The 27,441-nt window shown below is 44.3% G+C and overlaps 1 protein-coding gene across 9 annotated transcripts in view; it reads left to right on the forward strand.

The window, feature by feature from the left end:
- The window catches only part of MBNL1 (muscleblind like splicing regulator 1), a 634,043-nt gene extending 607,809 nt beyond the window's left edge, over positions 1-26,234 (forward strand). For all 9 annotated transcript variants that reach the window (XM_069618398.1, XM_069618400.1, XM_069618401.1 and 6 more), the window contains one exon: positions 22,920-26,234. The gene's annotated coding sequence lies outside the window, so the exon portion shown is untranslated. The remainder of the gene's footprint in view (positions 1-22,919) is intronic.
- Positions 26,235-27,441: the final 1,207 nt, after the last annotated feature.

A 27,441-nucleotide genomic window follows, 5' to 3' on the forward strand; every position in this document is an offset into this window, starting at 1 on the left:
TCCGGGCAAGGACTGTCATGATCTCTGCTTCCAAAAGGTCAGGGTTTTCCCAACTCCCTTGGAAGCAGATCCATAACCCAGGTTCCGAGTGCCAACCAGTCCCAATTGGGACCTTTTGGACCCAGTCCTGGCGCCAGTGGCACCAGGCTCATAAATATGCCCAGTCCCAGCGCTGGAAGCGCCAGGCTCATAATGCTTGGGTGGACTTACCTGCAGCAGACCATGCTGCTTACTTGCCTTCCAGTTGAGTCTCTGATCCTCTTCTGTTTGGAACTACTTTTCCTGTTGGGTGGGGCAGGAGCCACTCCCTAGATTCAGAACACTGGAACTCTTCTGGAAAGCAGGAACTCTTTTCTTACCTAGGCGTGGCTGTGGAAGGAGACACCTAAGCACTACAGGAGGCTATTTAAACCACACCCGATGGATGAATCTTGCTTTGCGTTATTCTGCATCCTCAGCAGCAGAACGCTCATCGTGTCTTCTGCATCTGATCCTGGGCCTAAGGAAAAAGGCTTACCATTCTGAATCCAGACTTCAGCGACACCTATAAAGACAAGAAAGAACAGGTTAGCATTACGGTCTTCAGTGACAGCTCTTCACTTACCTGGTCCATCGGCTGTCACCAACACCTCGCGCTGCATTCCGGCATCTGAAAGACAAAGGCTTACCTACTCTTCGTGCGCTCCGGAGGTCTTCACACTGCATTCCGGCATCTGAAAGACAAAAGCTTACCAACTCTTCGCACGCTCCGGAGGCCTTCGGCGCTGCATCCCGCATCTGAAAGACAAAACAAGGTGCGTTTAAAGACATTGGGGAACTTTAATACTCACGTGCCATTACTCCTTTCCACATCTAACCCAGTGGGTATTCCGGCACCCTGCAGCCGCCCCGAACTTGTACCTGCAAAATAAAAAGACAGTTGGAGCGCATCGTGAAGCAGGCAACAAGCGCTTACTTACGTGCTTCCAGGCGCTTCTATTCATCACACGGGCTCCATCTTCAACTCACTTCAGCCCGCCATCCGCCATCGCCGGAACTCTGCAAAACAAGAGACATCATTACTAAAGACTTTAAAGACATTAGAATTACTCGAAACTTACCGTTCGTGCAGTAAACGACGGACAGCAGTCCTCTGAAGTCAAGAGGCCTGCTCCCCTTATCCAGTGAAGAAACTGGTTACAGCACCCTGCCTCGAGGCAGATGGAGAGCACGGCGTTCACTTACCTAAGGTGAGAGCGTTAACCTTTGGGGTTCTACAGGAGAAGAGAAAGGGAAGAAGAGAGAGACATTCAATAACCCAGTTCATTAATCCCACATTTTCTATCTGCAGACATCTTACCCTTCGAGCCAGACATACAGTGCACAGAGGTCCAGCCCAAAGAGCCAGCCGTGTGTTACACATCACCTTTGAAGATACGGTATACGCCCAGTCAAGACCGGCGCCTCTACGGGAATCAGGTGAGCGTTACAAGGACAAGGGAACTCGCCGTCAAACACACAGCGAGGACCGTCCGGTTGCTCACGGAACTGGGGTTCGCCATCAACTACCCCAAATCCCACCTGGTTCCATTGCAAGTAGCACTGTTTCTGGGAGCGAAGCCCGATACAGTGGGGCAATTGGCCTCCCCGTCGGAGGAGAGGACCAAGACCATCCTAGGCAAGGTGCAGCACCTGTTAGCCACGGACGTGGCCAGGGTGAGGTCCATCAAGTCCCTTCTCGGGATGATGTCCTCATGCATCTATCTTGTACCCCTTTGCAGACTTCGGATGCGTCCGCTACAGGAGTTCCTCGATGCCCGCTGGTTTCAGGCGACGGGCTGCTTCGAGGACAGGATCCCTCTCGACGAGGAGTTCCGTCAGGCGATCCTGTGGTGGGGTACCCGTGCTCACCTCACTACAGGCACGGACTTTCAAACCCCGGCGTTTCAGGAGACGGTGACGACAGACGCCTCTCTGGAGGGTTGGGGGGCCTACACCGGAGATCTCCACGCAAGAGGCCTTTGGCTCCTGGAGGAGAGGTCTCTACACATCAACATTCTGGAGCTCCGAGCAGTGTTCTGGGCGCTCAAGTCGTTCCTTCCGTCCCTCAAGGACAAAATGGTGAGGATCTTCACCGACAACACCACCATGATGTTCTACATATGGAAGCAAGGGGGCACCAGATCCCCAGCCCTATCCAAGGAGGCCCAGGATCTGTGGCACTGGGCTGTCGCCCAGGGGATGTTTCTGGTTCCTTTCCACTTGGCAGGAATAAAAAACACCATCGCCGACTCACTCAGCAGGGAGCTGCGCTCGTGCCACGAGTGGGAACTATGCCAGGATCAAGTGGATCGGCTCTTCCAACGATGGGGCAAACCCGAGATCGACCTGGTCGCGACGGCGATGAACTCCAAGTGCCAGAGATTCGCCAGCAGGTTCCCGCAGCCGAGGAGCATGGGCGATGCTTTCTCGTTCCCCTTGGAGGGCTTGTTTCTATACGCATTCCCTCCGTTGCCATTGCTGCTCCGCCTCATCAACCAGCTCAAGAAGTCCAGGTGCAGAATGATCCTCGTCGCACCGGCGTGGCAGAGGCAGATCTGGTTCCCAGACCTTCTGGACTTGTCAACGTCACCATCAGTCAAGCTGCCGGCGGACGCGTATCTTCTCTCCAGAGAAGGAGGCGCCATTCTCCATCATGACACACAGTCGCTGAACTTGCAGGCCTGGCTCCTGCAGCACTAGAGTTTGGAGGGTACGATATCCCGGCTGACTGCAGAGAGGTTCTTGCAAAAGCCAGGGCGTCCTCAACTCTCAAGTGTTACGGTCATAAGTGGAAAAGGTTCTCTGTCTGGTGCCGTGCACAGAAGATTAACCCTCTGCGGATTACGGCCCCTCAAGTACTGCCATACCTACTGTCGCTGGCCAAAGCTGGACTGGCTCACACCTCCATCAAAATACATCTGGCTCCCATCTCCCGATATACCAGGACTACGGACGGGCGTCCTTGTGGTCTCATCGCCTGGTGAAGGAATTTATGAAGGGACTATTCCGATCGTTCCCGCCGGTGAAGGCTCCTGCCCCGGCGTGGGAGCTTAATGTGGTGCTGACCAGGCTCATGGGGGCCCCATTCGAGCCTATGCATTCGGCGCCTTTGAAGTTCCTGTCATGGAAGACAGCGTTCCTCGTGGCCATCACCTCCGCACGACGAGTGGGAGAGATCCAGGCCCTATCTTGCAAGCCTCCTTACTTGACTTTTCATGACACGAGGGTGGTGCTGAGGACGCACCCCTCCTTCATGCCCAAGGTGCTGTGGGACTTCTACCTCAACGAGCCCTTGGTGTTACCAGTTTTCTTCCCGTCGCCTTCGACGCCGGCCGAGAGGACTTTGCACTTACTGGATGTAGCTAGAGCGCTGAAGTTCTACATGGACTGCACGAAGAGTTTTCGGAAGACGTCACAACTGTTTTTCGAACTTTGGTTCTGTAAATCAAGTGAAGGCTCTCTCAAAGACTTCCATCTCCAGATGGCTCTCCGGCTGCATCATGCACTGTCACCGGTTTGCAAACCGACTGCTGCCCGGCCGTCCGAGAGCCCATTCGACCCGAGCGATCGCTGCTACCACGGCGTTCCTGTCTGGTGTGCCCCTGCTGGACATCTGCAGGGCTGCTACGTGGAGGTCGACGCACACATTCACTAGATTCGACTGCATCAATCGGGACTCCAGGGAGGAGTCCAGGGTCGGCCAAGCAGTGCTGCGCAACCTGTTCGCCTAAGGTGAGCCTGGTGAGGAGGTAAGAATTGCTTACTGTTGAGTTTTGGATGTAATGCTTAATGTTGAGCCTTTGCCACCTCCCGTGGTTGTGCATGTGTATACTGCTATGTATTCTCTTTTTCATGAGTATGTGAATCCATGCCAGACCCCATGCTGGAGAAGGAACAAGTTACTTACCTCTAACTGTTGTTCTCCAGCATGGGTCTGGTATGGATTCACATGCAAACCCTCCCACCTACCCCTCTGCGGCTCTTCACTTGGTCATACTGCCACTTTGCGTGCTACCAAATCTGAGGATGGCTGCCAGAGGTGAGGCTTAGGGAGAGGGCAGTTATTGGCTGGGGGCAGTATGACCCAGAGTTCAGTGATTGGTTACTACTAAGAAAGACAGATCAGAAACGAAACTGATACTGATTTTTTCTTTACCGAGGATTCCCAGCCTGACGACGGGGAATATTCATGAGCATGTGAATCCATGCCAGACCCATGCTGGAGAACAACAGTTACAAAGGTGAATATATAGGTCTCGCTGGTGGGACTGAACAATTGAAGACATTTCAAATGAGAGAAATAAAAGCAACACAATAGTAACTTCATGGCTCCCAGATTGATGAACTGTGAACTCGAGTTTCGGGCTACACCGGTCTCCAGCAAAAGCCGCGACCGACCCTCTTCAAAACAGTATGGGCCTCATTACGACCCAGGCGGTAAGTTACCGCCTGGGCCGTGACTTTACCACCATGGTGGTTGGCGGACTTACCACCCCATTCCGAGTTTGGCGGGGCGGTAAGTCCCCAATCCCCATTTACCCTTCCCCATTCCCATTTTTGCCCCATAGGGCATAATGGGAGTGGGGAAGGCGTTAATTACGCCACCGTAAATTACTGTGGCGTAATTAACTCCATGGTCCCTTAGCACCATGGATTTTAACACCTGCCAAAAGCAGGTGTTAAATCCGCCATGGCGCTAAGGGACCTCGTACTCAGGCGGTAAGGGTCGGCGCTGTTTACGGCGCCGTAAACCCCTTACCGCCTGAGTTGTAATGAGGCCCTATGTGTGGACGTTGGGGGATTCTTGTTTCCAATAGTTAGATGCTATCTATAAGGGGATTCAATGACACATAAACGCTGGTTTAGTGCCCATTTGCTGTTCACACCCACAAAGATGTTCAACCACAATCACTAACAAAGGCGTCAATCACTAATGTACCGTGAAACAGTTCAGCAAGAGAAGAACTTGTGCTACCTCGAGGGGCCTGTCCTGGGGTGAAAGTAAGAGCAGTTGGTGAGAGGTCAATGATGAGTGAAGACCTGATCATGGGAAAGACTGGATAAAAACCATGCACACAGTGACAAATGAAAAGAGGTCATACAGTGAGGTAACGGAGTGAACGTGTGCATGCTCATACGGTGGTATGGGTATGAGAAGAAAACTCACAAAATCTATGAGCCGAACAGCCAGGACACTTCCTTAGTCTACTAATCCGGGCTCCAATTGATGGAACCGTTTGCAGGGTGCATCGGGTCCACTGCAGCATGTTGTTGTCCAAACAGTGTTAATCCCTATGTAAAACTGGCCTGAAATAATGGATAATAAAGTGACCAGCATTATTCATGGGCCACCTGCGTCTGAGCCACTCGCATATGCCCAGCCAGGCCTACCTTCATTGAAGCGAGAACGAGTTTATAGCTGGCTGCTCCAGTGCGGCAGTAAATTTCTGCTTTTCCTTGGATGTGGAGAAAGGCTGGGTGAAAACAGTCATGCTAAAAGCGCCGGGAAAAGCTTGCAAAACAGAGGCCTCGACCGCGTTCCCTGTTAACAAGTGTGGGACCATTTCTGCGGCCATCTTGGGTGAGTATCGTGGGTGGAATTAGCTTTTTGTCGATATACTGGAGACTATCCCTTTGGTAAGACAGGATTTAGATAGTAGGGGTTGCTGCTCACTAGTGACCGTCCTGTTGAGGGACACCTGGAATTAGAGAGGAACAATCAGACTCTAGATTAGATAGAGAGGGACAGCCTTTAGAGAGCCCCTTGACTACTAAGCAAATAAAAACCGTTGACCTATCTTTGAAAGTTGGCGTGTTCTTGGACCATCTGTGATAACTGTCTGTGTCCACATTTTTTTTGGCAGTGTGTGTGCTCTAGCTGTGAGGTTGAAGTTTGCCAGTGATGGGTGTGTATTTCTTTTCTAGTTGATCTAGTAGAGTTTGTTGGTTGGGTAAGTTGGCGTAGGATAAGGGTGTGTGCCGAACTAGCTTTGAATGAGGCCAATATCCTGATGTGGCATCTGTGATTGGCCAGTAAATAGGCTGTAATTTTGATCTATATCCAGAGGCTTATAAGCATTGTTAAACCCCAATTAAGGTGATCTTTTGGTGTTCCATTGAAATGTAGTCTGATTTTAGCCTGGGTTGCTTGTTTCACATTAGAGCAAGTTCTTCGGATGAACAGTGTCATGTGGCATCCACTGGGCATTCCCTGTGGGAAACAGTCAGGGGTGCTGTGAAACATGGATTTTGTGTACAACTGTTGGCAAGATGTTGTTTGATTTATATTTGAGTTGGGACGAATGGGGTAGTTCTGTTTGGTGAGATATTCTGTGGTTCAAGAGGTAGTGATATTGGGGGTCATTACAAGTGAGGCGGTAAGGGGTTAACGGCACTGGTAAAGGTGCCGGAGCTGTCAACCCCTTACCGCCCCATTACGAGTTCTGCTTGCGGGACCCGCTAAGGCCGCCTGGTTTTACCAGGCGGCCTTAGCGGGTCCCGCGAGCAGCCCAGCAGTTATTAACGGGCCCATTGTTAGCATGCTCCCCATTCCCATTGAGCCCTATGGGGCTCAAATGGGAATGGGGATGTACCGGGTCCGGGTTCGTTGAATGAGGAATTACCGGGCCCTTCAAGGTTGGAATGGCCCGGTAATTCCTCATTCAAGGAACCTGGACCCGGTACCCGGTAATGGGGTAGCCATGCCGCTAGTAGCGGCATGGCTACCTCCAAACTTGTAATGACCCCATTATCTCTTTTGGCAAATGTGTTATGTGCAGTGTGCGGGTGGACAGGATTTCTGGCTTGGTTGGTGATGTGTGCGGGTGTGAGGTGCTGATAGTGTCAGAGAGGCCAGTGTGAGGTGAGGGAAAGTGGAAGCTGGGTCCATGCAGGGTCGTTGCAAATAGGTTTTGTCCCAGCGTATTTGCAGTTGGCTCCAATATCTAAACTGTGGCTTTTCAGAACAGTTATATTTATGCTGTATGTATGTGTAATGATTAGTATAGTATAGGGTGATGTGATGAGCTTTGAGAATTTCTTGTAGGTGCAAATGTTTGTTGTCTGAGATGGGTCGGTGGAAGGTGATGCTAGATTCATAGCAGTCACATAAAGTGTCTGTTGCTGAGAGTTACATGCTGAGTTGTTTTGTAATTGAAGATCAAACCTTGCTGGAATGGGCGAGTTGACCGCATGTTGCCTTAGCTAGGAAGGCTCAATTGTGAAGCTGCCCTGGTGTCAGGATTTCTCCATGGCAGTGTGGTGATTGTTGGGTTGTTGACATGGTGATGTGTGAACCCAGAGGTAGAGGGGTGCCACTCATGTTTTCTATGCTGTATGTGTATGTCATGTTACTGAGGTGGAGAGTTTTTGATCTTGGCTGTCCAGGCCTACAAAGTGTTTGAAAGAGAATTAACAGGGAGGTAGGTGATATCCCAGCTTGGTGGTTGAATTGTAAGAAGATGTAGGAAAGTAATGATAATCTGTGTGTAGTATTCGGGGATGAATTGGGTGGTGGGTGAGGGATTAGTCGGTAAGCTGGTATGGGAGTGGGCATGTACATGTAGATGCGCAAGTTTCAGGAGTGGACACTGAGAGTAGAAGTTGTGCTGTGGAAGTGGGGTATCAGGTAAGATTGGTGGGTGAGGCATGTACATGTTGGGTTTTGGTCTATGAGGAAATAGGCAAGGTGTATGTAGGGTTAGGTAGTTGATCAGTGTAGATTTTGCTGAGTTAGTTGGATGTGGTGTAGTCAGGGTAGGGTGTAGTCTATAAAGTAAGTAATAAAGTTTTGAGGGAGAATGGAGGTAGATGGGGGTTGGGTAAGGGTAGGGCTACATAAGTGAGGTGTGTGAGTATGTAGCGGTTAGAAGTAGATGTGACTGAATTGGTTTGTGATTGATGTATGTGAAAAGTGGGGCGGTGGTTAGTGGCTAGGGTATAGGTGGGGGGTTTGGGTGAATGTAATTGAAGAGAAAGGGATATGCTGAAAATGCTGTATTTCTTTACAACAAACTCCCTGCACCACACCTTCCACCCCACCCCAATATATACCTTTGCCCAATTTACCATCTACTGGTTTGTGATTTTAAAAAAAGCAAGAGAATGCTGCAAAAACGTATTCATTAAAGTTGACATTCGGCAAAAGTGATGTATTCCCACATGGCAATTGAAGCCACCTCCCAATAGACATCATCCATGAGCACACTACACTGCTACAATCAACATAGATACCATACCCTGAGCAAATGCATCCCAACACCACAGGCCCACAAGGCTCCTCTTTGGACACCTTTGTTTTTATTCTATCTACACAGAGCACATAGTGCCTCATTATAAGGCTGGCGCTCCCAGGAATGAAGGGGGCCGGTACAGCACCGGCCCCCTTCATTCCGGGAGCGCTGATTACAAGCTTCCCATCGCAGGACCCGGATCGCATGCCTGGTAAAACCAGGCGTGCTTTCCGGGTCCCGCGAGGGGAAGAGGGAGGCAATAACGGGCCAGATGTAATCTGCCCGTTATTACCTCCCTCCCCATTCCAATTGAGCCCCATGGGGGCTCAAATGGGAATGGGGATGGGTTCCTGCAAGGAGGAATTACCGGGTTCTCCTATGTCGGAGTAACCCGGTAATCCCCATTGCAGGAACCCGGTAATGGAGCCCGGAACGGAGGCAGCCATGGAGCTAATGGCTCCATGGCTACCTCCATTCTCGTAATGAGACCCATAGAAACGGATTCGCTCAAGGGGTTCTATGAAGGATTGCTGCATTTATTTTGCAGAATTTTCTGTTTAATTTTTTTACCACAAACTGTGGGGGAGACCCCCCTGCACTTCCCCTTCCACCTCCTATCCACCCCAATCCACTTGCCATCGACCAGTTTGTGGTAAAATAAATGGCAAAAGAAAATGTGGCAAAAATGTTTTCCTCAAAGATGCCATTCAGAAAAAAAGTGATGTATACCGTTTAAGGAACTTCTAGTCTATATGCATCAACTGTTAGCATATATTTTAGTACATATTACATGACTACTTGGACCGCAACTACTTTCACCATGGTTTTGTTGAATCTTGTACGATATATATATATATATATATATATATGTATATATATATATATATATATAAATTCAGTGAAAAAACTTTGTCAAAGGGACATTATGGTTCCAAGTAAAACCGAAAAACCCTTGAAATTCGCAAGTTATGGTAAACTAAGCAACCATAACTCGCGCCACCACCGTGCACTGCTAAGACTAATACCCAGGACATCAAAGATGACATCACAAATCTGCTTATATCACATGCTAGGCATAGGCCGACATCTAGTGGGTGGTAGTCGTGTCAGTATTGCATGACTTGTTTTCAAAAATACATGTTGCGGATATTCCTGGCTATACGCCTTTATTATTACAAAGTTTAAAGCTATAATTGCTGTTCCATTCTTTAATCACCCATCAATATTTAAGCAACCTTCTGCGACGTTCGACGGATGGCTCCAATTACCATCGCCGAAGAGATATCCTATTTTCGATAACCGTTAACTTCAGCCTTCAAAGGCCTTCACCGGCTTCGGCACTTCACATTAGACAGAGTGGGGGGAGGACATTTACTCTTATTCTCATAGAATGCCTATTAACTTTACACCACTTGCCATTTTTTGTCATGCTCCTTTCAATTTAATCATGGCGAACACACCATTTACATTTTGCCCCTCTTGCAATCACAAATACCCCTGGAAAGACACGCACAGGTTGTGCAATCACTGTCTTCCACGAGACCACGCAGAAAAGCACTGCAAGTCTTGCAAACTCTTCAAGCATAAAACGTTAAATGATTGCTGGACAAAGTGTTGGGCCGCCCACGCCATGCAGGCCGAGATGTCCTTCCACGTAGCAGGCACCAGAGAGTCTGAAGAAGGCAGCTATGGTGCACACAGTGACACTGAAGACGATCTAGGTTCTGCGGATCCCCATGTATTGTCCCTCGGATCAGGTAAGCAGATCGGCGGGCCTGTGATGGAGGCGACTCTGGCAGCAAAAGCACCCATAGCTGTCACCACACTAAGCACACAACCCTGAACCGTACGCTGACCACATCGTTGGTAAAACACGGCATAGCGTGTTGAAGGAGAAAGAAAAGTCCAAATGCCCATTGTCCTCTGGGTCCTCACACTCACGATCGCTGCAAGACAAAACTCCCAAACAAGCTCCTATTAGGCCCTTTATCGACACTGTTCCTAAAAGGGCCCTTCTTTCACGCGCGAAGAACACACTTCGAAACATAAAAGTTTGACGCACAGTTCAGGCCTGTCGAAAATATAACAGTTAAGACTAAAACATGTCCCGAAAACACTTCTTAAAGGTAAAACATCAAAATCCCTACAGAAGCACTACACCATGCAAATATGCCTATCACCCAGAGCCCTCACCCTCAGGTTCACATCCATTCCCAAGATCCACAGAATCGAACACAGAAACATTTGAAAAAGTAATGAAAAGAATGTCATGCTTTGTAGATTTTATGGACAGGCATCCAGAGGAATTCCTAAACGCACAGTATAGTGGAAAACCACAGGGTAGTGGGGAAGCTAGTAGGGAACCACTTTTTAAGGTACAAAGGCTAGACGTCTGGTTCAGCGCGGGGTGTTCATTACCCACTACTGTTTTTACAGGCAGGGTTACCCATACACTTTGGCATACAGTCAAGGACATTCCTCTTCCTGGGGAAATACACAGGGTCAGTCCACCAGCTACCAACCCACTTTTCAAAGAGAATACAAAAGATCAAGAGGTAGAGGTAGAGCCTCCACTACTAAAGTCTCCCCTGCCTCTAAGCAATGGCATCCACGTGAAGGGATCTCATCAGATCAGTGGGTGTTATCCACATTAACAGGGGGATACTGCATTAAATGTTTACAAAGGCCCCAGCACCATCCTCCAAAACACAGAAGATGTCGCCACAACACAAGAAAATTCTACTAGAGGGGGCCAAGCCTCTGCTCCAAAAAAGGCGCAATCGAGCTAGTCTCTGCTCACCAGGTAAACAAGGGTATCTAGTGTAAAGAAGGCATGGTATCAAGAATAGACAGACACAAGTGATCACAGTTCAAGGTCGTTTATTAAACTGTATAGGTACAGTGGAAACATACCTAAATCTAAGATGGGAGCAAGCTACGACCATCAAATCAAAATAAGGCAATCTTAGTGGGGTCTTGTCAAAATAAAAGGGCCCATACTAAAAAAAACTATTGCCAATCCTTGAAAATAAATACCAGAAGGAGTGTGGGATAGGATTCACAAGAAAGAAAAAAGTGTTCACAAATGATAAGTCAGGATGAGGTAGCCGAGGGTCTTCCTTCCCCATGTTTTGAGCACATGGCAAGGTGGGCCTTCTGAGCACAGTACACGCTTGACCTTTCTCAGCACGAGACAACAGTTCCAGCTTTGGTTATCAGGACCGTTGGTGGCGAAGTGTCTTTTCAGCAAAAAGTCTCTTGGTTCCGAGGAGCTGATAGCCTCCAAAAATAACAAACGTTCCTTGTTGGGTGATGGTTTTTCACCCTCAGATCTCACTCTTCCAGGCTTTGACCCACAAACAGTTCTGATCACTATCAGGACCTTCGGTGGTTGACTTTCCTGCTTCCGAGGGTCTGATAGGTTCAATTATAACAAAATGTTACTTTCGGATTTACACTTGAGATGATGATTCTTCACCCCTGGGTCCCCCTCTTCTGGGCGAAGACCCATCTCGAATATCAGCCTCCCTCCTGGTGGGTTCACTCCGGTTTATATTCAAAATAACTTCTTAGTTGCATTCACATGTCATTGGGTGATGACGTCTGACCTCAGTATCTCCCTCTTCTGGGCTCAGATCCTTTTTGGACGTTTGCCACCCTTCGCCGGGTTCACTCTGACTTTTGCAAAGATATTTTCGCCTTGGTATTCACAAATCTTAATGTCTTTTTTAAACACTTCCCCATGAACCACCCTTTGCTGGATTCACTTTTGTCAACACACTGTTTCTTGAGACTTTAGACCGCGCCCCTCTTTATTGGCATCCCTCCATCGGGTTTACTCTTGGTACTTTACATTTTCTTTTGCTTTCTCTTGATGCAGGATTCAGTTCCCTTGCGTTCCCAAAGGTTTGTCGGTCAAAGACTTATGACTGTACAGGGATGTTGCTAGACCCTTGCATGACCACTTTGACCTTTCTTAGCGGCTCTACTACAGCCTTCTGGTATCAGTCCTTTCAATTAACACAGGCTCAACCAGAGTCTCTCGAGTGAGCACCCACATGGTGCCGATCCCTTTGCAGCTGGTCTTCCCTTAACAATTTTCTAGTTCTAACTATTTACAGTTCTTTGAACTTTCCTCACTGTGCCACTTTCCGAATTTCATTCAACACAATCTGGTTTCTTATTGGTTCTTCCCTTGACTCACTGACTGTGATGAACCACGTGGCTTTCCTTGTATCTGGAGTCCAGGCCAGAACCACGGTAGCAGGCGTCTCCCTTGGTCCTGCTTATCAGCATAGGCACACTCTGTGTACCGTTGACACCTGATGCAACACACTTGAGCAATTTTTGCGGTCTTACAATTCCTTCCACGGAGGTCTCGTAGGTCTGGGTCAAAAAAAGGGCAAGGTTGCTTCTCTCCTTGTCAGCCTTTCGGTTCTCACCGCCTTTCTCCTCCTCTCGAACCTCCGTGCCTGGATAGCTGTCTCGTTGTGCAATCTGCCTTGCTCGTATTGTGTTCTCGTGCTCCACCTTTTATCCCAGCGGGGAAGGGAAAGAGCTGTCAGGTGTGTGTGATCCCAGTCAATTGCCTGACTTTGCCTGACCCGGGTTTTGGGACATGTCAGGTAAACGGCTTTGGGGTTTGTCCGTCGTCTTTCGTGGTGTGCGAAAGTGTTAGTGTAGGAAAGTGGCGGATAGAGTGTTTGAGTATCCTGCGTGGTAGATTGTGAAAAAGGTGTTACAAGAAGGGGGATACTGCGTCTAACCCGTCAGTGTCCCACTTCCACTCCACAAGGGCACCCCATCCAGGTGATCCTCCTTCACTAGTCCACCTCCAAGAACTGGATCCAGTAGCAATGGCCTTGTCCTGGCCACCTGGATGACAGACCCCGGGGACTGGTCAGGGAGACACCTTCAGGTTTCTCACACTATTCAGTGTACTTCTTTGTGCTTCCTTGTGCCAAAGAAAGACTTAACTATGCGCCCTGACTTAGAACTGTGTGCACCGAACACATATATGTGAAACCACAAAGGTTTTGCATGACAACGCTACAAGAGGTTATTCTGCTCTTAAACAGGGGCATTACATGGCAACATTGGACATGAAAGATGCATACTTTCAAATTTCAATGTTGCCAGTGCACTGAAAAATACCTGCACTTCCAAATATCAAACAAACACTACCAATTCAAAGTACACCCCTTTGGCATTTCATCAGCGCCAATGGTGTTCACAAAAGTACTAGCAGTGGTAGCAGCGCACCTCCGCAGAGTCCCTCCCAGTGTACCTTTATCTCGACAACTGTCTCATAACAGGGGAAACATCACACATTTGCAAAATCAACACCCAGGCAACAATCTGTTGTTCCAATTGAGATTTTCCATCAACGAGAAAAAGTCAAGTCTTGTCCCCAGTCAAGAGAAACAATGGCTGGGAGCAATTATAAAAACATAAGAAGAGTTAGTTTTCCCCAGAAATGAGAGCGTTCACAACATGCTATTCCAGGTACCTCACTACATAGCCGGTCATCATATAACCTCATATAACCATATGCAAGGCAATGCGCCTGCTCTGGATGATGGCTTCAAGCATTCATCTTGTGCCACACACATGACTGGTTATGCGTCCAATTCAAGAATATCTATCAAAACAATGGTCTCAGGCAATCGGTCAGTGGGACAATCTAGTGATTGTTTCGCAAACCTTATTATAAACTCTACAAAGGTGGACAAAAGACAACGGGGGTCATTATGACCTTGGCGGTAAGAGGTTAACGGCGCCGTTAATGGTGCCGGAGCCGTCAACTCCTTACCGCCACATTACGAGTCTGCTCGCGGGACCCGCAAAGGGCGCCTGGTAAAATCAGGTGCCCTTAGCAGGTCCCGCTCGCAGACCAGGGAGCCATTCCAACAAGCAAGGTGGGACAGACTCTCAAAGTCTGTCAAGGTTAGCACAGAACATATGGAAATGGTCTCTCAGACAAAACATTTTCTTAGTGTCACAACACATTCCACAGGAACAAAATGTACCAGCAGACACTCTAAGCAGAAGTCTACAACTATCCGCCGTAGTACAAAGGTGGCAAATTCACAAAGATATTTTAAACAATGGGGGTAATTCTGAGTATGGCGGTAGGGGGTTAACGGCACCGGTAAGGATGCCGGTGCTGTTAACCCACTACTGCTGCATTCCGAGGTCTCTTAGCGGGTCCCACTAGGGCCAGCTGGTTTATACCAGCCGCCCTTAGCGGGACCCGTTAAGGGACCATGGAGCTAATAACGAGCCCACAATTTGCGGACCTGTTATTAGCTCCTTCCCCATTCCCATTGAGCTGTTTGGGGGCTCAAATGGGAATGGGGAATGGTTTTCGAAATGGGGACTTACCGGGTCCGCATAGGTCGGAATGTCCCGGTAAGTCCCCATTCTGACAACCCGGACCCGAGTTTGGAGGCAGCCATGGTGCTAATAACACCATGGCTGCCTCCAAACTCGGAACGACCCCCAATATCTTTTCCCAATTGGGACATCTACCTTTATACTTATTCACAAAAAAGCAAAACGCACAATGCCAAGACTTTGCATCCAGGTTTTCCCAACCAAAATTCAAGGGAAATGTGCTTACACTTTTCCATCGACACCTCTTCTCAGCAAAATAGTGTGCAAGATGCACCAAGAACAAATCAGTCTAATCCTAAGAGCCCCGATGTCCGCTCAGCACTACGGTTTCCACACCACTCAAATTAGCAATGTGCAAACCGATCAAGCTTCCTTGCCCATACAACATGCTTTCCCAGCACAAAGGGATGGCATTCTAGCCATACACATGAACTCTGAACTTGGCAGCTTGGCTCCTGAAGTCATAGAGTTTGGACATTTAAACCTTCCACAAAGGTATATGGATATTCAAAAAAGCACAAAAACCTTTAACAAGTGGAAGGGATTTTTCATTTGGTGCAGGTCACGGAACATCAATCCAATTCACTGTTCTTCATCGCCCATACTTCACTATATTCTTCACCTCCTAGGCTCAAGTCTAGGCTTTAATTCACTTGGCAGCTCTGTCTGCCTAGACTACATCTCAAAACAAAATATCATGGTGGAGAGTACCAGTTATCAAAGCATTCATGGGTCTTACTACGAGTATGGTGGTAAGTGGTAAAATTGGAGATAACTGAGATACCTCCAATTTTACCACTACGACAAATTATGAATTTTGGCTTTGAGTGGAAGATTTACCTCCAGCAAAACCCTGGAGGTAAATCTTGCCACTCAACACCAAAGAATCGGCAGAATTGTCGTAATTACCACAGCGGTAATTCCGCCACGGTAATTCTGCAAAAAAAAGCCCATGAATGGGGATTTACACTGCTACCATCACTTGTAATGAGGCTTAAATTCCACCTGGTCAAGTAGCGGTAACGGTAAATCCGTCTGTTGGTATTCCAGAGGATTTTCCTCTGAAATACCTCCAAACTCATAATGAGGCCCATCCTCCCATTTCAAATCTACCACCTGTTTGGGACCTCAATGTTGTACTCACAAAACTCATGTGTCCACCCTTTGAACCAATGTACAAAGCCAGTCTAACGCATTTAACTTGCAAGATTGCTTTTCTAGTGGCTATCACTTCTATAAGACGAATCAGTGAACTGCAAGCACTTTCAGTCCAGATCCTATTCATTATCATTCACAAAGAAAAGGCAGTTCTTAGAACACATCCTAGATTTTCACCAAAGTTCATTGTTAATCTATTGAACTTCCTACTTTTTTCCACCATCCTACAATTTCAGCAGGAAAGAACCTCCATACCCTAGATGTAAGGAGGGCGGTCTTGTAAAATATAAACAAAACTAAGCCCCTAAGGAAAACCGATCAACTCTTTGTTACCATAACAATTGGCAGTGAAGGCGATGGGGCCTCATTATGAGTGTGGCGGTCTGGAAACAAGGGTGCTGGTAAGCTTACCGACACCTTTGTTTCCGGACCACCACACTAAGAGATTGCCTGTCGGGGCCGCTGCGCCAAACAGGTCTGACCCTGCCGGGTGCAGCAGCCCCTGTAGACACACTCATCATGGAACCATCAGCTCCGTTAGTAATGATGCTGATGTTTCCGTGAACCCATTCACATGGAGTCCTAGAGGACTCCATGGGAATGGGGATTTACATTTACCGGCACCCAGCTTCCTGGTCCACTAGTACTTGTAATGTCCCAGTGGCACCTGGAAGCTAGGTAAAATGTTACGAGTCTGGCGGCAACCCACCATTAGCACCAGCAGGGTTACCGCCGGACTCGTAATGAGGCCACGTCTCAAAAAGCACAATCTCAAAATGGATAGTCAAATGCATCCAGCTTTGCTATTCACTGTCAAAGCAAATGTTACTGTTTACACCAAGAGGCGACTCTAGCCGAGGCACATGGGCTAGTTGAGCATTTATTGCAAAAGTTCCCTTAGATGCAATTTGCAAAGCTGCCACTTGGAGCTCCATTCATATCTTTACTCAGCATTACTGCCTAGACACACACTCTAAAGCAGATTCACAGGTGGGACAAGCGGTATTGAAACATCTATTTGCCGCTGTACCTTCACACAACCCCCTCCTTCTCCAGGTACTGCTCGCTAATCTATGCATAGCATGTGATTTAAGCTGATCCCCAAGCCTCAGAAGGCATTCATTATGCAACGTAATAATTTTTCTGATAAATGTATCTGCTTACATTCACATGTGGCCAGCCTTCCTCCCCTCCTGGAGTTGAAGGTGCATAGATGTTTTTCACCTTACTTTTCTACATAGTCTTTCTTGTACTCATGCAAACTTGAAGCACCCTCATGTCAGAAACGAAACAATCTGAGGGTCCTCGATGCGTGAAGGACCATGGGTACAGTGGACATCACGCAAGGGATTGTATTACAACATTACAAAGACATCCCTTTTTTGAATTTCTGAAACAAGTCATGCAATACTCCATGACTACCACTAGATGTCAATCTATGCATAGCACGTGAATCTAAGCAGATACACGCATCAGAAATACAATTGTGGTGAGTAATGTATGCCATATATGTATATTCCCTAAAAAAAACATTAGTTAAGTTGTGCAGCATTAACGCAAGAACTTGAAATACAGCAGATGTGGGAAGTCATGACCAGCTTAACTCGGCGTAGACCTGTTGATGTCCTCATAATGCCATTTTGTATGTCATTTTGAATCCCTTCTCTTATAATATGTATGTGTTCATGGGTTTTAACAACAGGAACGCTCTGAGTTAAGCGGGTCATGACTTCCTGCATCCGTTGAATTTCCAGGGTTTTGTTGTGTTAAATCAGTGCAACTTAACTGCACCTTAACTACAAATTTGTTTGCGAATTTCAATGGTTATGTTAGACCACAGTTGGTTTACTAGCCAATTCACTTGATCTTCGGTTCCCTCAATATGTTACTTTTGGCTCCACTTTATGGCCACGACTTTTGCCCGTGGCCACTAAATATGTCTTTCATGCCCACTAGCTGGGGCCTTTGGCTCAGGCCAGTGAGCATGGCTAAACACTAACTTTCTTTGCCGCTGACTAGCCATGGCTTACCCATGACCATTGGGCCAGGCCTTTGTCCATGGACACTGTACATGTTCCACCAATAACTTTCTTTGGGGCCCACTAGCCATGGCCTCTGGCCATGACTACCCCACTAGGTTTCTTTGAAGCCCACTGGCTTTGGGGAGCACTCCATAGCCATCAGCCGTGGCCACACCACTAGCTTTCTTTGGGCCTCACTAGCCACGACCATCGGCAGTGGCCCTTTTAAATGTTGCCCCAATAGGTGTCTTGCGGTCCCACTAGCCATGGCCTTTGGCCATGGCCAGTGCCCATAGGCATTCGGCCATGGCCACTCTACATATTGCTCCAATAGGTTTCCTAACAGGACCCACTAGCCATGGCCTTTCAGCTGTGGCCACAGCACTAGGTTTCTTTTGGGCACACTAGCCATGGCCTTCGGTCATGGCCAGTGGCCAAAGCCTTTTGCCGTGGTCCCTTGACATGCTTCCACAATTAGTTTTGTTGGGGCCCACTATCCATGGCCATCGCCCATGCCAGTGGCCAATGCCTTCAGACTTGTCCACTTTCCATATTGCAGCTTTCGGTTCCTTAAAGTAACCCACTAGTCATTGCCATCGGCCACACCCCTTACCCTCCTCCGCACTGTAGCTGTAAAAGTCTCATTTTTTTATTGATCTTCTTTTATAAACCTTTTTTCCCATAACCACGGTTATGGGATTAGCAATGTACTACAGAAAACCACAGTTATCTGTAAACTCCCGCAAATAACTGCGGTTATTCCCAAAAAATGTGCAAAATCCCAAACTCTTCCCTGCCCTCACAGGCACTCACCAAACGACCCCCTGCTCTTGCCTTGCTCCCCCCACTCACCTGTGATTCACTTTCATTCCTGATCACATCACCTCTTCTTTTATAACCGCATTTTCTGTACATCTATTGTTGGATGGATCTATTATTGTAAGGAAATTGGATGGTTAAGAGAGCCCAGAGTGCAGTATCATCACTTTTGTGGGAGCAATTGAACTTCCTGTGAGTGCAGAGCCATTTGGAGATTTTTCTCCCTTTTCCAAGTTGTTATATATTTAGTAAGCATTTTGTACTTAATGCCGTGGGCGGGCACTAAACACTTTACTACATATTTTTCCAATATATGGAGTATGCCATGTAGATTCCAACATGCAGATTCAATTCTTTTGAAACCTGGGTGGGTCAGGTAGCGGCATCCGTACCAAGTAAATGCATGATGCGATTAATAATACAGCGCCTACAATACAGGAATAATTTACATCACCAGCCATATTAGCAGAACACCCCTGTTGTAGTCTTGCACTAATCACTTTATCCAATACTGCTCTATATAGGCACTTTAATACTGCAGGATTGCACTAAGCATTTGTATTGCTTCTAAATAAGAAGGATGCACTATGCACTTTAGCACTGAAGGCTTGCACTTAGCACTTTATTTTACAATGCTCTAATACATGGAGTGGTTAATGTAGACTGACAGACTTACATTTTAAAAAAAAGTTTGGGGGTCAGTTAATATGAGCAGCATTGTGTATAAATAATCAAACATTTAATCCGACTAACAAGACAGTGCCTGCAACATAGTAAAAAACTGTATCATCAGTCACACTTTTAGAATATTACTTTAAGATTGCGCGATAAAACACGTTGACCTGGTGAAAGGCATGTATGCCTGGACATTAGAAAACAGAGTGTAGAGCTGCGGTAGACATACTATATTTAAGTTGAACTCTAATGTTTGTTTATCAACTCTGATGGGGACTTTTTGGTGCAACGCATTAGTTGGGACACTGTTTATTTCATTTTTTTGTATACTGTGAAATAAATATGCACTTTTTTTTGTAGCAAAAAGGACCGGATGCCGTGTGAGTTTTTGGGTTAATAAGTGGGCCTATGGGTTGAGGGTGGAGGGAAACAGGTGTAGTTAGGGAACTTCTTCATTAAAAAAAAGATACTTCAATGTTCACCAAATCCGAGGTCAAAGTAACTGTGGTTAAATTAAACAAATAGAACCATTTTAGTATAGTCGGGTAGACCCTTTGAAACCAAAAACATATGACTAGTAGTACTAAAATATATAACATATGGCAGCCTACCCTCATTGTTGAAGTATTCCTATCTTGGGGTTCACCAGATAATTATCAAGCACACACCATCTGTCCTACTCAGCACTCTCACGTTTCCCCTTGTTCCTTTGAACATACCGCTGTCCAGCTCCTTGACCCCCATCCCCTCCATCTGATTATCCACCTCATCTATTGCCCAACTGTGTTAACTTATCTCTCCTGCCCTGACCTTGACCTAATACCCAGCTGGCATACCACATGGCCATAATCGGTGACCTAAATTTTCCAATCATATTGAAGATCCATCAAATTAAACTTGATTCTACCCTTTCTGACCACACTCTGGAACTCCACAACATACTAACTCACACCCACAGAAACTTCATGTATTTCATCTTCTTAGCTTCCATCCTCCACTAATATGCCCTCTCTTTTGACCCTTCTTCCTTGGATCACTCACTCACTCATTTACTTAACCATCTCTATATCATCTTCTATTACATGCACCCTCCCTCGCTTATGACCATGAGGAAGGTAGAGCTTGACTCCAAAGCTCCTAGATAAGTCGTTCTCCCTCTAATCCCTCTCTCCTCCTCTTGTCTACTCCATTGAGTGGACAGTTGCAGTCTTTAACATACTTGCTCCACCTTTGACTATCATCCTCCACAACCTTCACACCTCTCGCCATCAAGCATAGATCTTCTCTGCTTTCCAGCTACTGAGCGCATCAATGTATCGCCACCTGTGCAGCTGGCATGAAGACCATTTTCCCATTTTGCTTGCTGCCTACATACACTAATCACAAATATTTGAGGCACTCTATCGCTACCCCCATCCCTCTCCTTTTAACAATCTCTTATTACCCATTGCCCCTCTTCTCTATCCCACTTTACCCCCACCAGCAATGCTTAACTCATCCAAATTCCCTGCTAAGCTAGTTCATTTTAAACATCTATTGACCGCTTTGCACCTCAGCCATTTTTATGCCCATCATGTCCTCTCACCTATCCTGACTTTTCAACCTCTCATTCTCCACTGGAAAAGTCCATGTCTGCAATGAATAGCACCTTTCATCCTGATTACAAAACAAAAACATTGCCAACCTCGCACAATCTCTCCTTTTACAGACAAGTCTATATTCCCCCCCATCACTCCAAAATCCTTCAGAAAGTTGTCTTCAGCTGCATTGTGAGCTACCTCGAGGACCACTTACTCTGTGATCCTGTTCAGTCTGGCTTTAGAAGTAAAAACTTTACTCGCTCAGCACTGAGTCATATCTCCAACTTCCTGACCACAACCAACCACTCTCATCTCTCCTCCATTCTACGTTTCCTGATTTCTATGCAGCCTTCCCCTCCATCCTGTCATAGCTTTAAAGACATTGCACTTAGATGGGTGGCCATTTAGCTCTCTAACCACTTCTCTATCTCTTAGAACTCAACACCTGCTTCTCTTCATTCATCCATTGGGTGTCCCTCAAGGATCTGACCTTGGTCCCCACTCCCTCTTCACAATCTACACCAGATCACAGGGTAAGCTCACCTCTCCCTTTAGCTTTCAATACCAACTCTTTGTTGATGACACCCAGATAGTCTTCTCCCTTCTATCCTTGACCCGTGTCATCTCTCAAAGTGCCACAATCTGCTTTGCTTTAATGCATCACTGGATGGCACTTCTTTCTCCTGCCTTATGCTAATCTCTTCCAAACCAGAGATGATATTTATACCAGCCTCAAATTTTATTACAACTCTCCTATTTTCAATTGTATTGCCTCACCCACAGCCAATGACTGCAATTTCCTCATTAACAGTGTCCAAGGGCATTAAATATTCAATGCAACCACTGCCTCTCCTGCATGAGTCAACTCCTTCAATATCACAAAAATACACTGCAAGCTCACTCACCTGCAACACTAATCACCATCCTTGTACTCAGTAAACTCAAATACTACCGAAGCGTACTCCTTGTTTGGCCATTCTACTCCTTCTCTCCCCTTAGCAAAGTCCTCAAATGTGCTACTCACAACCTATACAACTTACACTGATATCTTCCCTCTTCTGCCCATTTCCACCATGGTGGTTGATTGCAAAATCTATCTCCATACATGGCAGGACCCCACTACCTTGCTGAGTCCATCGCCCTGTGCTGTCCCTCTTTCACACTACTCCCCTCTTCCCTTCCTAACCTCTCTGTCCCTCACCATACCAATAACCCTCCTACTTCCACTTCTTGTGCCTACTTGTCTCTTTCCATTGGAAAGCCCTCCTGCCAAAAATCAAAACATTTATCTATGGAATGGTTCTAGACCAGTCTGAAGCTCCATCTATCTAATGACCTTTTCCCACTCTCCCCAACTGACTTTCGTCCACCATTTCCCTCATCTACCAACTGCTGTGTTTGAGTTGTACATTTGTGAACATGTGAAGCTATAGTATACTAAAGTTTGTGGAAATACGCCTGGTAAACATGTGTTTGTTATGACGTTTCCCTAGTCCATGTTCCTTGTCTTTTTTTGTTGTCCCATTATCTGACCTCTTCAACTGGTTATTAATTATCATATATCCTCTAACTGTTGCAAAGGCAGCCTAAACCGGATCCACCTCTTCATGGTATTTTATTGTTAGACAATCGATGCAATGCGCTATTAGGGGGGGCTACAATAATTACAAACAAACGGTGTACCCACATTGACAAAAACGTTCTGATAAATTCATAAAGCAGACACAAGATAATAACAATCGTGAATTGGGTCAATATAGTATCAATAATCTGTACATCACTGTTTAACACTGAGGTATTGTAAATGGCATACTATGCTGTTAGAAGTAGGTGGAGAAAACTGTCAAACTGTAGTAGTGAATCAGTCTCAACCCATTTATACTGAAAATCTATGTTCCATAATATTATCTTTACAAAACTGCACTCTTTGCAGAAATTAGAAAGTACTTGCTACATGATTTTATAATTACATAGAAAATAGTATTTCTCAGTAACTGGATTTGATTTTTTATTTATAGATCAAAACAATGAAAAAGGAAGATTGTGTGTGGTTACTCTACAGGACAAGGTCATTAGCCATATTGTGTATACCGTCAATCAACATTAAACTCCCTCAGCAGTAAGATATCTACGTATTGCATGCCATCAGGAAAGAAAACAACATGGATATCGACTGGACACTGTTGACTACAGTATATACGTTACATATTTAAATGTTATTTGTGCAGAAGTGAACTTCTCATTTAAATGTACCGTATGGTCTACCTTTTCTACAAATGAAGCATGAACAGCAGGAAAAAAATACTTCATGCATATCGACACATGCATAAGTACTACATGAGACGCACACTGTATTCATGTAAAACCTTGAAAAGACAGACTATGCTGCAAACATTGAATTATTTTGTGTGGGTACGTCTGTAGACCAAGGTTTCATTTCTAAGTGATTTTATTTCTTTCAAGGTTTACATATAAGAAAGGTGCACCTTCTATTTAAATTTGCCATTTTTGATGAGAGCGTGCATGACCAATATATTTTGTCTAAAGAAAATACTTTTAATTTGATAGATTTTAAAAGGTGGTAATAGCAGTATCTGACAGAGATGAATGTGCCAAGCAAGCCACAACTCTGTGACTTTAAAGCATGTCAAAGCTTTAAGTACAAAGTTGTTAAACATATTCATTAAGTGCCATAGATTCTACATGAACTAGTGTTATTCCTGCAGTGTTATTATTTTCAGAGCCAAATCTTTTGTTGCATATTGCTACTGATAATCAGTGTAACGATGCCGCTGTGCTTTCAGTGATTACACTGTCTCAGAAATGGTAATGTTACATGAATGTAACAGAAGGGAGCACAAGAGTACTTATTGCACAATAAATCAGGTCACACCTCCTGGACACACACATATTTAAACAAAACTTTACTTTAGGTAATGCTGCGTTATGTCAGGTATAAAAAACTACAGTCCATTTCTGAGACATTGTCATTTGGAAAGGTTGAGGGAACTTAGCTTGCTTCTATTTATGGCATTTGTCGAAAGTAATATGAATTTAATGCTTTGCAGAGATAAAGTGTATGTTTGCTTAAATGTTTCGGCAAAGTCACACTTTAAGAGAGTGACTCTAAACAGAGAAAGAAAGTTTCCTCACCAGTTGCATGATGAACCAAAACACATAAAATATACATGTGATGATATTCAAGTATTATTGAGGTTGGTTACATTCTGGTGTGACATTTATGTTTTTATTGTTATAATTCACTTCTTACAGCCTTAGAAAGCCTTTTAAAAAACAAACAAGAGATGTGTATTGATGTACAATAATGGGTTTGTTCAAACACATTTCTTATCCTGGTTTTGATGCTGCAGACAATACATTATACTTCAGCTCTGTCCAGATATTGTTGAAGTAGCTGACATGGGGGCCAGGTAATTATGAGTGTAACTTGAAATAGAAGACATACAAATTCAGTTATAGACTTCCAAGCTTTAAAGCTTGTATAAGATTACATTGCCTGGAATATATATTTTTAATTTACTGATTGTACTGTGCATCCATTAAAGCCTTACATTACAATATGGGTAAGAATTTCAAATGTGCTATGAAAGTATAGGTAACTTTACATGTAACTCTAGTTACTTTATTATAGAACATTACCTGTTTTTTCTTGTTAGAATATAGATTTTATTACATTTATTAGAATGTTTTTATTTTCTATTACAGGTTGAATACTGTTTAAGTTTGTAACGTTTTGTTTAAGTAGATTTTACTGATGAATTTTTCAAAATATAAAAAATGTAACAAAAATGTGTTTTTCTTTATAGCATACTCAGTATTGAATTTACATGTAGTGTCATATGAGTATCGTATTGTTGTTAACTAAATGATTTATATTTTACTGATTAATATTACAGTGTAAGGATGTCAGTCATTGTTTGTTCTTGTCTGGTTTTCTTTAGAAGAACAACAATCTTTTATATGGATATCTTATAGTTATATAATCATTGAGAAGAAAGATGTTTAGTTGTTGCCAAGGCAACAATCCTGGCAAACAATTGAGTCATATTTTGATGAACTATTCTGTTTGTAAGTAGTAATTATAAGGTAATCTAGATCGTAGATATTAGAATAAAATTTATTTTCTACTGTATCCATTTCATATGTTAAAATATTGTTTTAATGTGTTGAAAGATCCCTGAATATCAGGCCTTGTTATAAATAAGCTGCATAATAAATACATCAAGAGATTTTTGTTGATAATCCAAATACTCAAAGTTTACGTGAAACAATTTAAAGAGAAGTGTGCAAACTCTTGGGAGTTAATTATGCTGCAGTTTAGCACATGGGGAAGTATAGGGAGCAGGTTGACTTTTTGCACTTCTGTATATAGTCAGAAATTAGAGAAACCTGTATAATAGTAAGATCTTATTTTGAATAAAAATGTCTATAATTAAAAGGAGTTTTGTTAAGGCTAAACAATTACTGGCTGGGGAAAAAAAGCTTGCAAAAATGGCACCGAGTTAGCACTCCATACCTTTTAAAAGACTGCTTTGCTTTTTGCGAACAGCTTGTAGTTTGCCAGGATTTATTTCAGCTGGAAAGATATACCATCATTCCAAGATTTATTGATTGACGAAAGAAGCCACTGGTTCAAATCTGCCTGAAACAACTTTAAAAAGACATGTACAGTAATTTGTTCGACGTTAAGTTGAACCCATGGATCAATTATTCCTTACATTTTTCAAAATTAATGCATGCTTCAAATATTAAAACATAGATCATGGTTACATACAATAGTAAATTACAGATTCAGTGCTTTATTGTACACAATACAAAGTATAATAAGTATTACATTTCAAAACAAAAAAATAAGTTAATGAACAGACAAACTAAGCACTGCACTGTACTTGTAGATGCATAATAATTTTTTTATTACTATTGTGATTCTTTGTTCTTTTAGCAGATGGAAGAAACTATTGAAATCAGATCCGTACTTAAACAAATACCAGGAAAGACATACATTTCTTTAAAAACCAAAGCTATCAATGATCAAATATTACTAGGACACTATTAATCAAAACAATTATATGAAAGAGAGAATGAGAAAACAGTGGTGCTTTGCTACACTATTGTATTCAGTTTTTTTTCATCTGCATAAAGAAGACGCAATTAATTTTACAACTGTGTAATAATAGACTTACTTTTTGCTTGTAGTTGCTTCAAATTATGTACTCTGTCCTGGGCTGCAATTTGTTTTCTTGCCTATTTTATTATTACTGCTATATTTGACATCAATGTATCGCAAATTAAATAAAGTGACATTTCCCTAATATGACAAGTTTATGTTTCCTAATTGTTCTCTTTCTAATTTGACTGATGCTTTCACTTTGTCAGAATGTGATTGTCTTTCATAGCAGAAGCAATTAATAAACACCAGGTTTTTGATGCATGACATGTTAATGCCCATGTGCTTTGGCTAGCACAAGAATACTGCAATCCTTTACATCACACTGTCAAAAAATGGTGCCATTCCGATTGATTCTCGGAAACAAAAAAGTAGCGCAGTCAGCTGTTAAGAGATCCATCGTTCCCTGATCTATCTGTCTGTCTCTCCAACCCATTCTTAATATTCTGTGCATACAAGTATGCTCTTGCTCATTTTAAGCTAGAAATTAAAAACAGAAATGGAGGAAGGAAGACAAGAGAGTTAAAAAAAGGACTTATTTTTGTCTGTTGTGAAAATACTTTCTACTTTAGCTGCGCATTTTGGAATTGACAATGCTAACAGTTATGGTAAAAACTAATGGTAGGGTAGTGTCATTACCAGGCTGTAGTAGTGTGCTCTCCTTTCTCAGCAAGAATGTTTAAATAACAGTTTATAGTATTATTAAGAGTAAATCACTCATGAATCCACATCACTCCCTGGCTTTTCTGCCAACCTTGATAGGCTTGCATTCTTTTAATTTTTTACATCCTTCTCCTTTAGAATGGGGTTTGAGGATTCTAGAATACACAATTGATGCAGCAAGTAGCCTGGAAAAGGCACTATCCCGCCCTAGAAAAATATCTACCTGTTATAAATTTAACAGTCAGTCACTAAAGGAATTTTATTTCAGTTAAGAAAAAAATGCATCAAAGTGCATACATCACCAGCAATACATTATTCGAAAGATTGCTGTACAACAATCACATGCAAATGTAAGGAAAGACGCTTCCCAATAAGGCATCACAGTTCTAAAATCGATTTCATTAACGACTTTCGCAGCTTTAGTGCACAATGAAGATAAGACTACTGTGCGATGCTACTAATCGAGAGTTATCTCAATGCATGAAATGCAGGTCAGATCTACATTGCTTAAAGGGCATTTTGCTCTGTGATAATTGAATTTTTCTTTTCCTAATGTGAGTGAACACAGGGCAAAAAATTATAAATGCATCATATCTTCTAGTACCCCATTGCATAATGCACAACTGATTACTCCTAATACTATCAATTATTAAATTACCCTAATAGCTTATTTTGATTGTTTTATAGTT

This window comes from Ambystoma mexicanum, chromosome 10 (assembly GCF_040938575.1).
Source record: "Ambystoma mexicanum isolate Mex_15411 chromosome 10, UKY_AmexF1_1, whole genome shotgun sequence".
Taxonomy (NCBI): Eukaryota; Metazoa; Chordata; class Amphibia; order Caudata; family Ambystomatidae; genus Ambystoma; species Ambystoma mexicanum.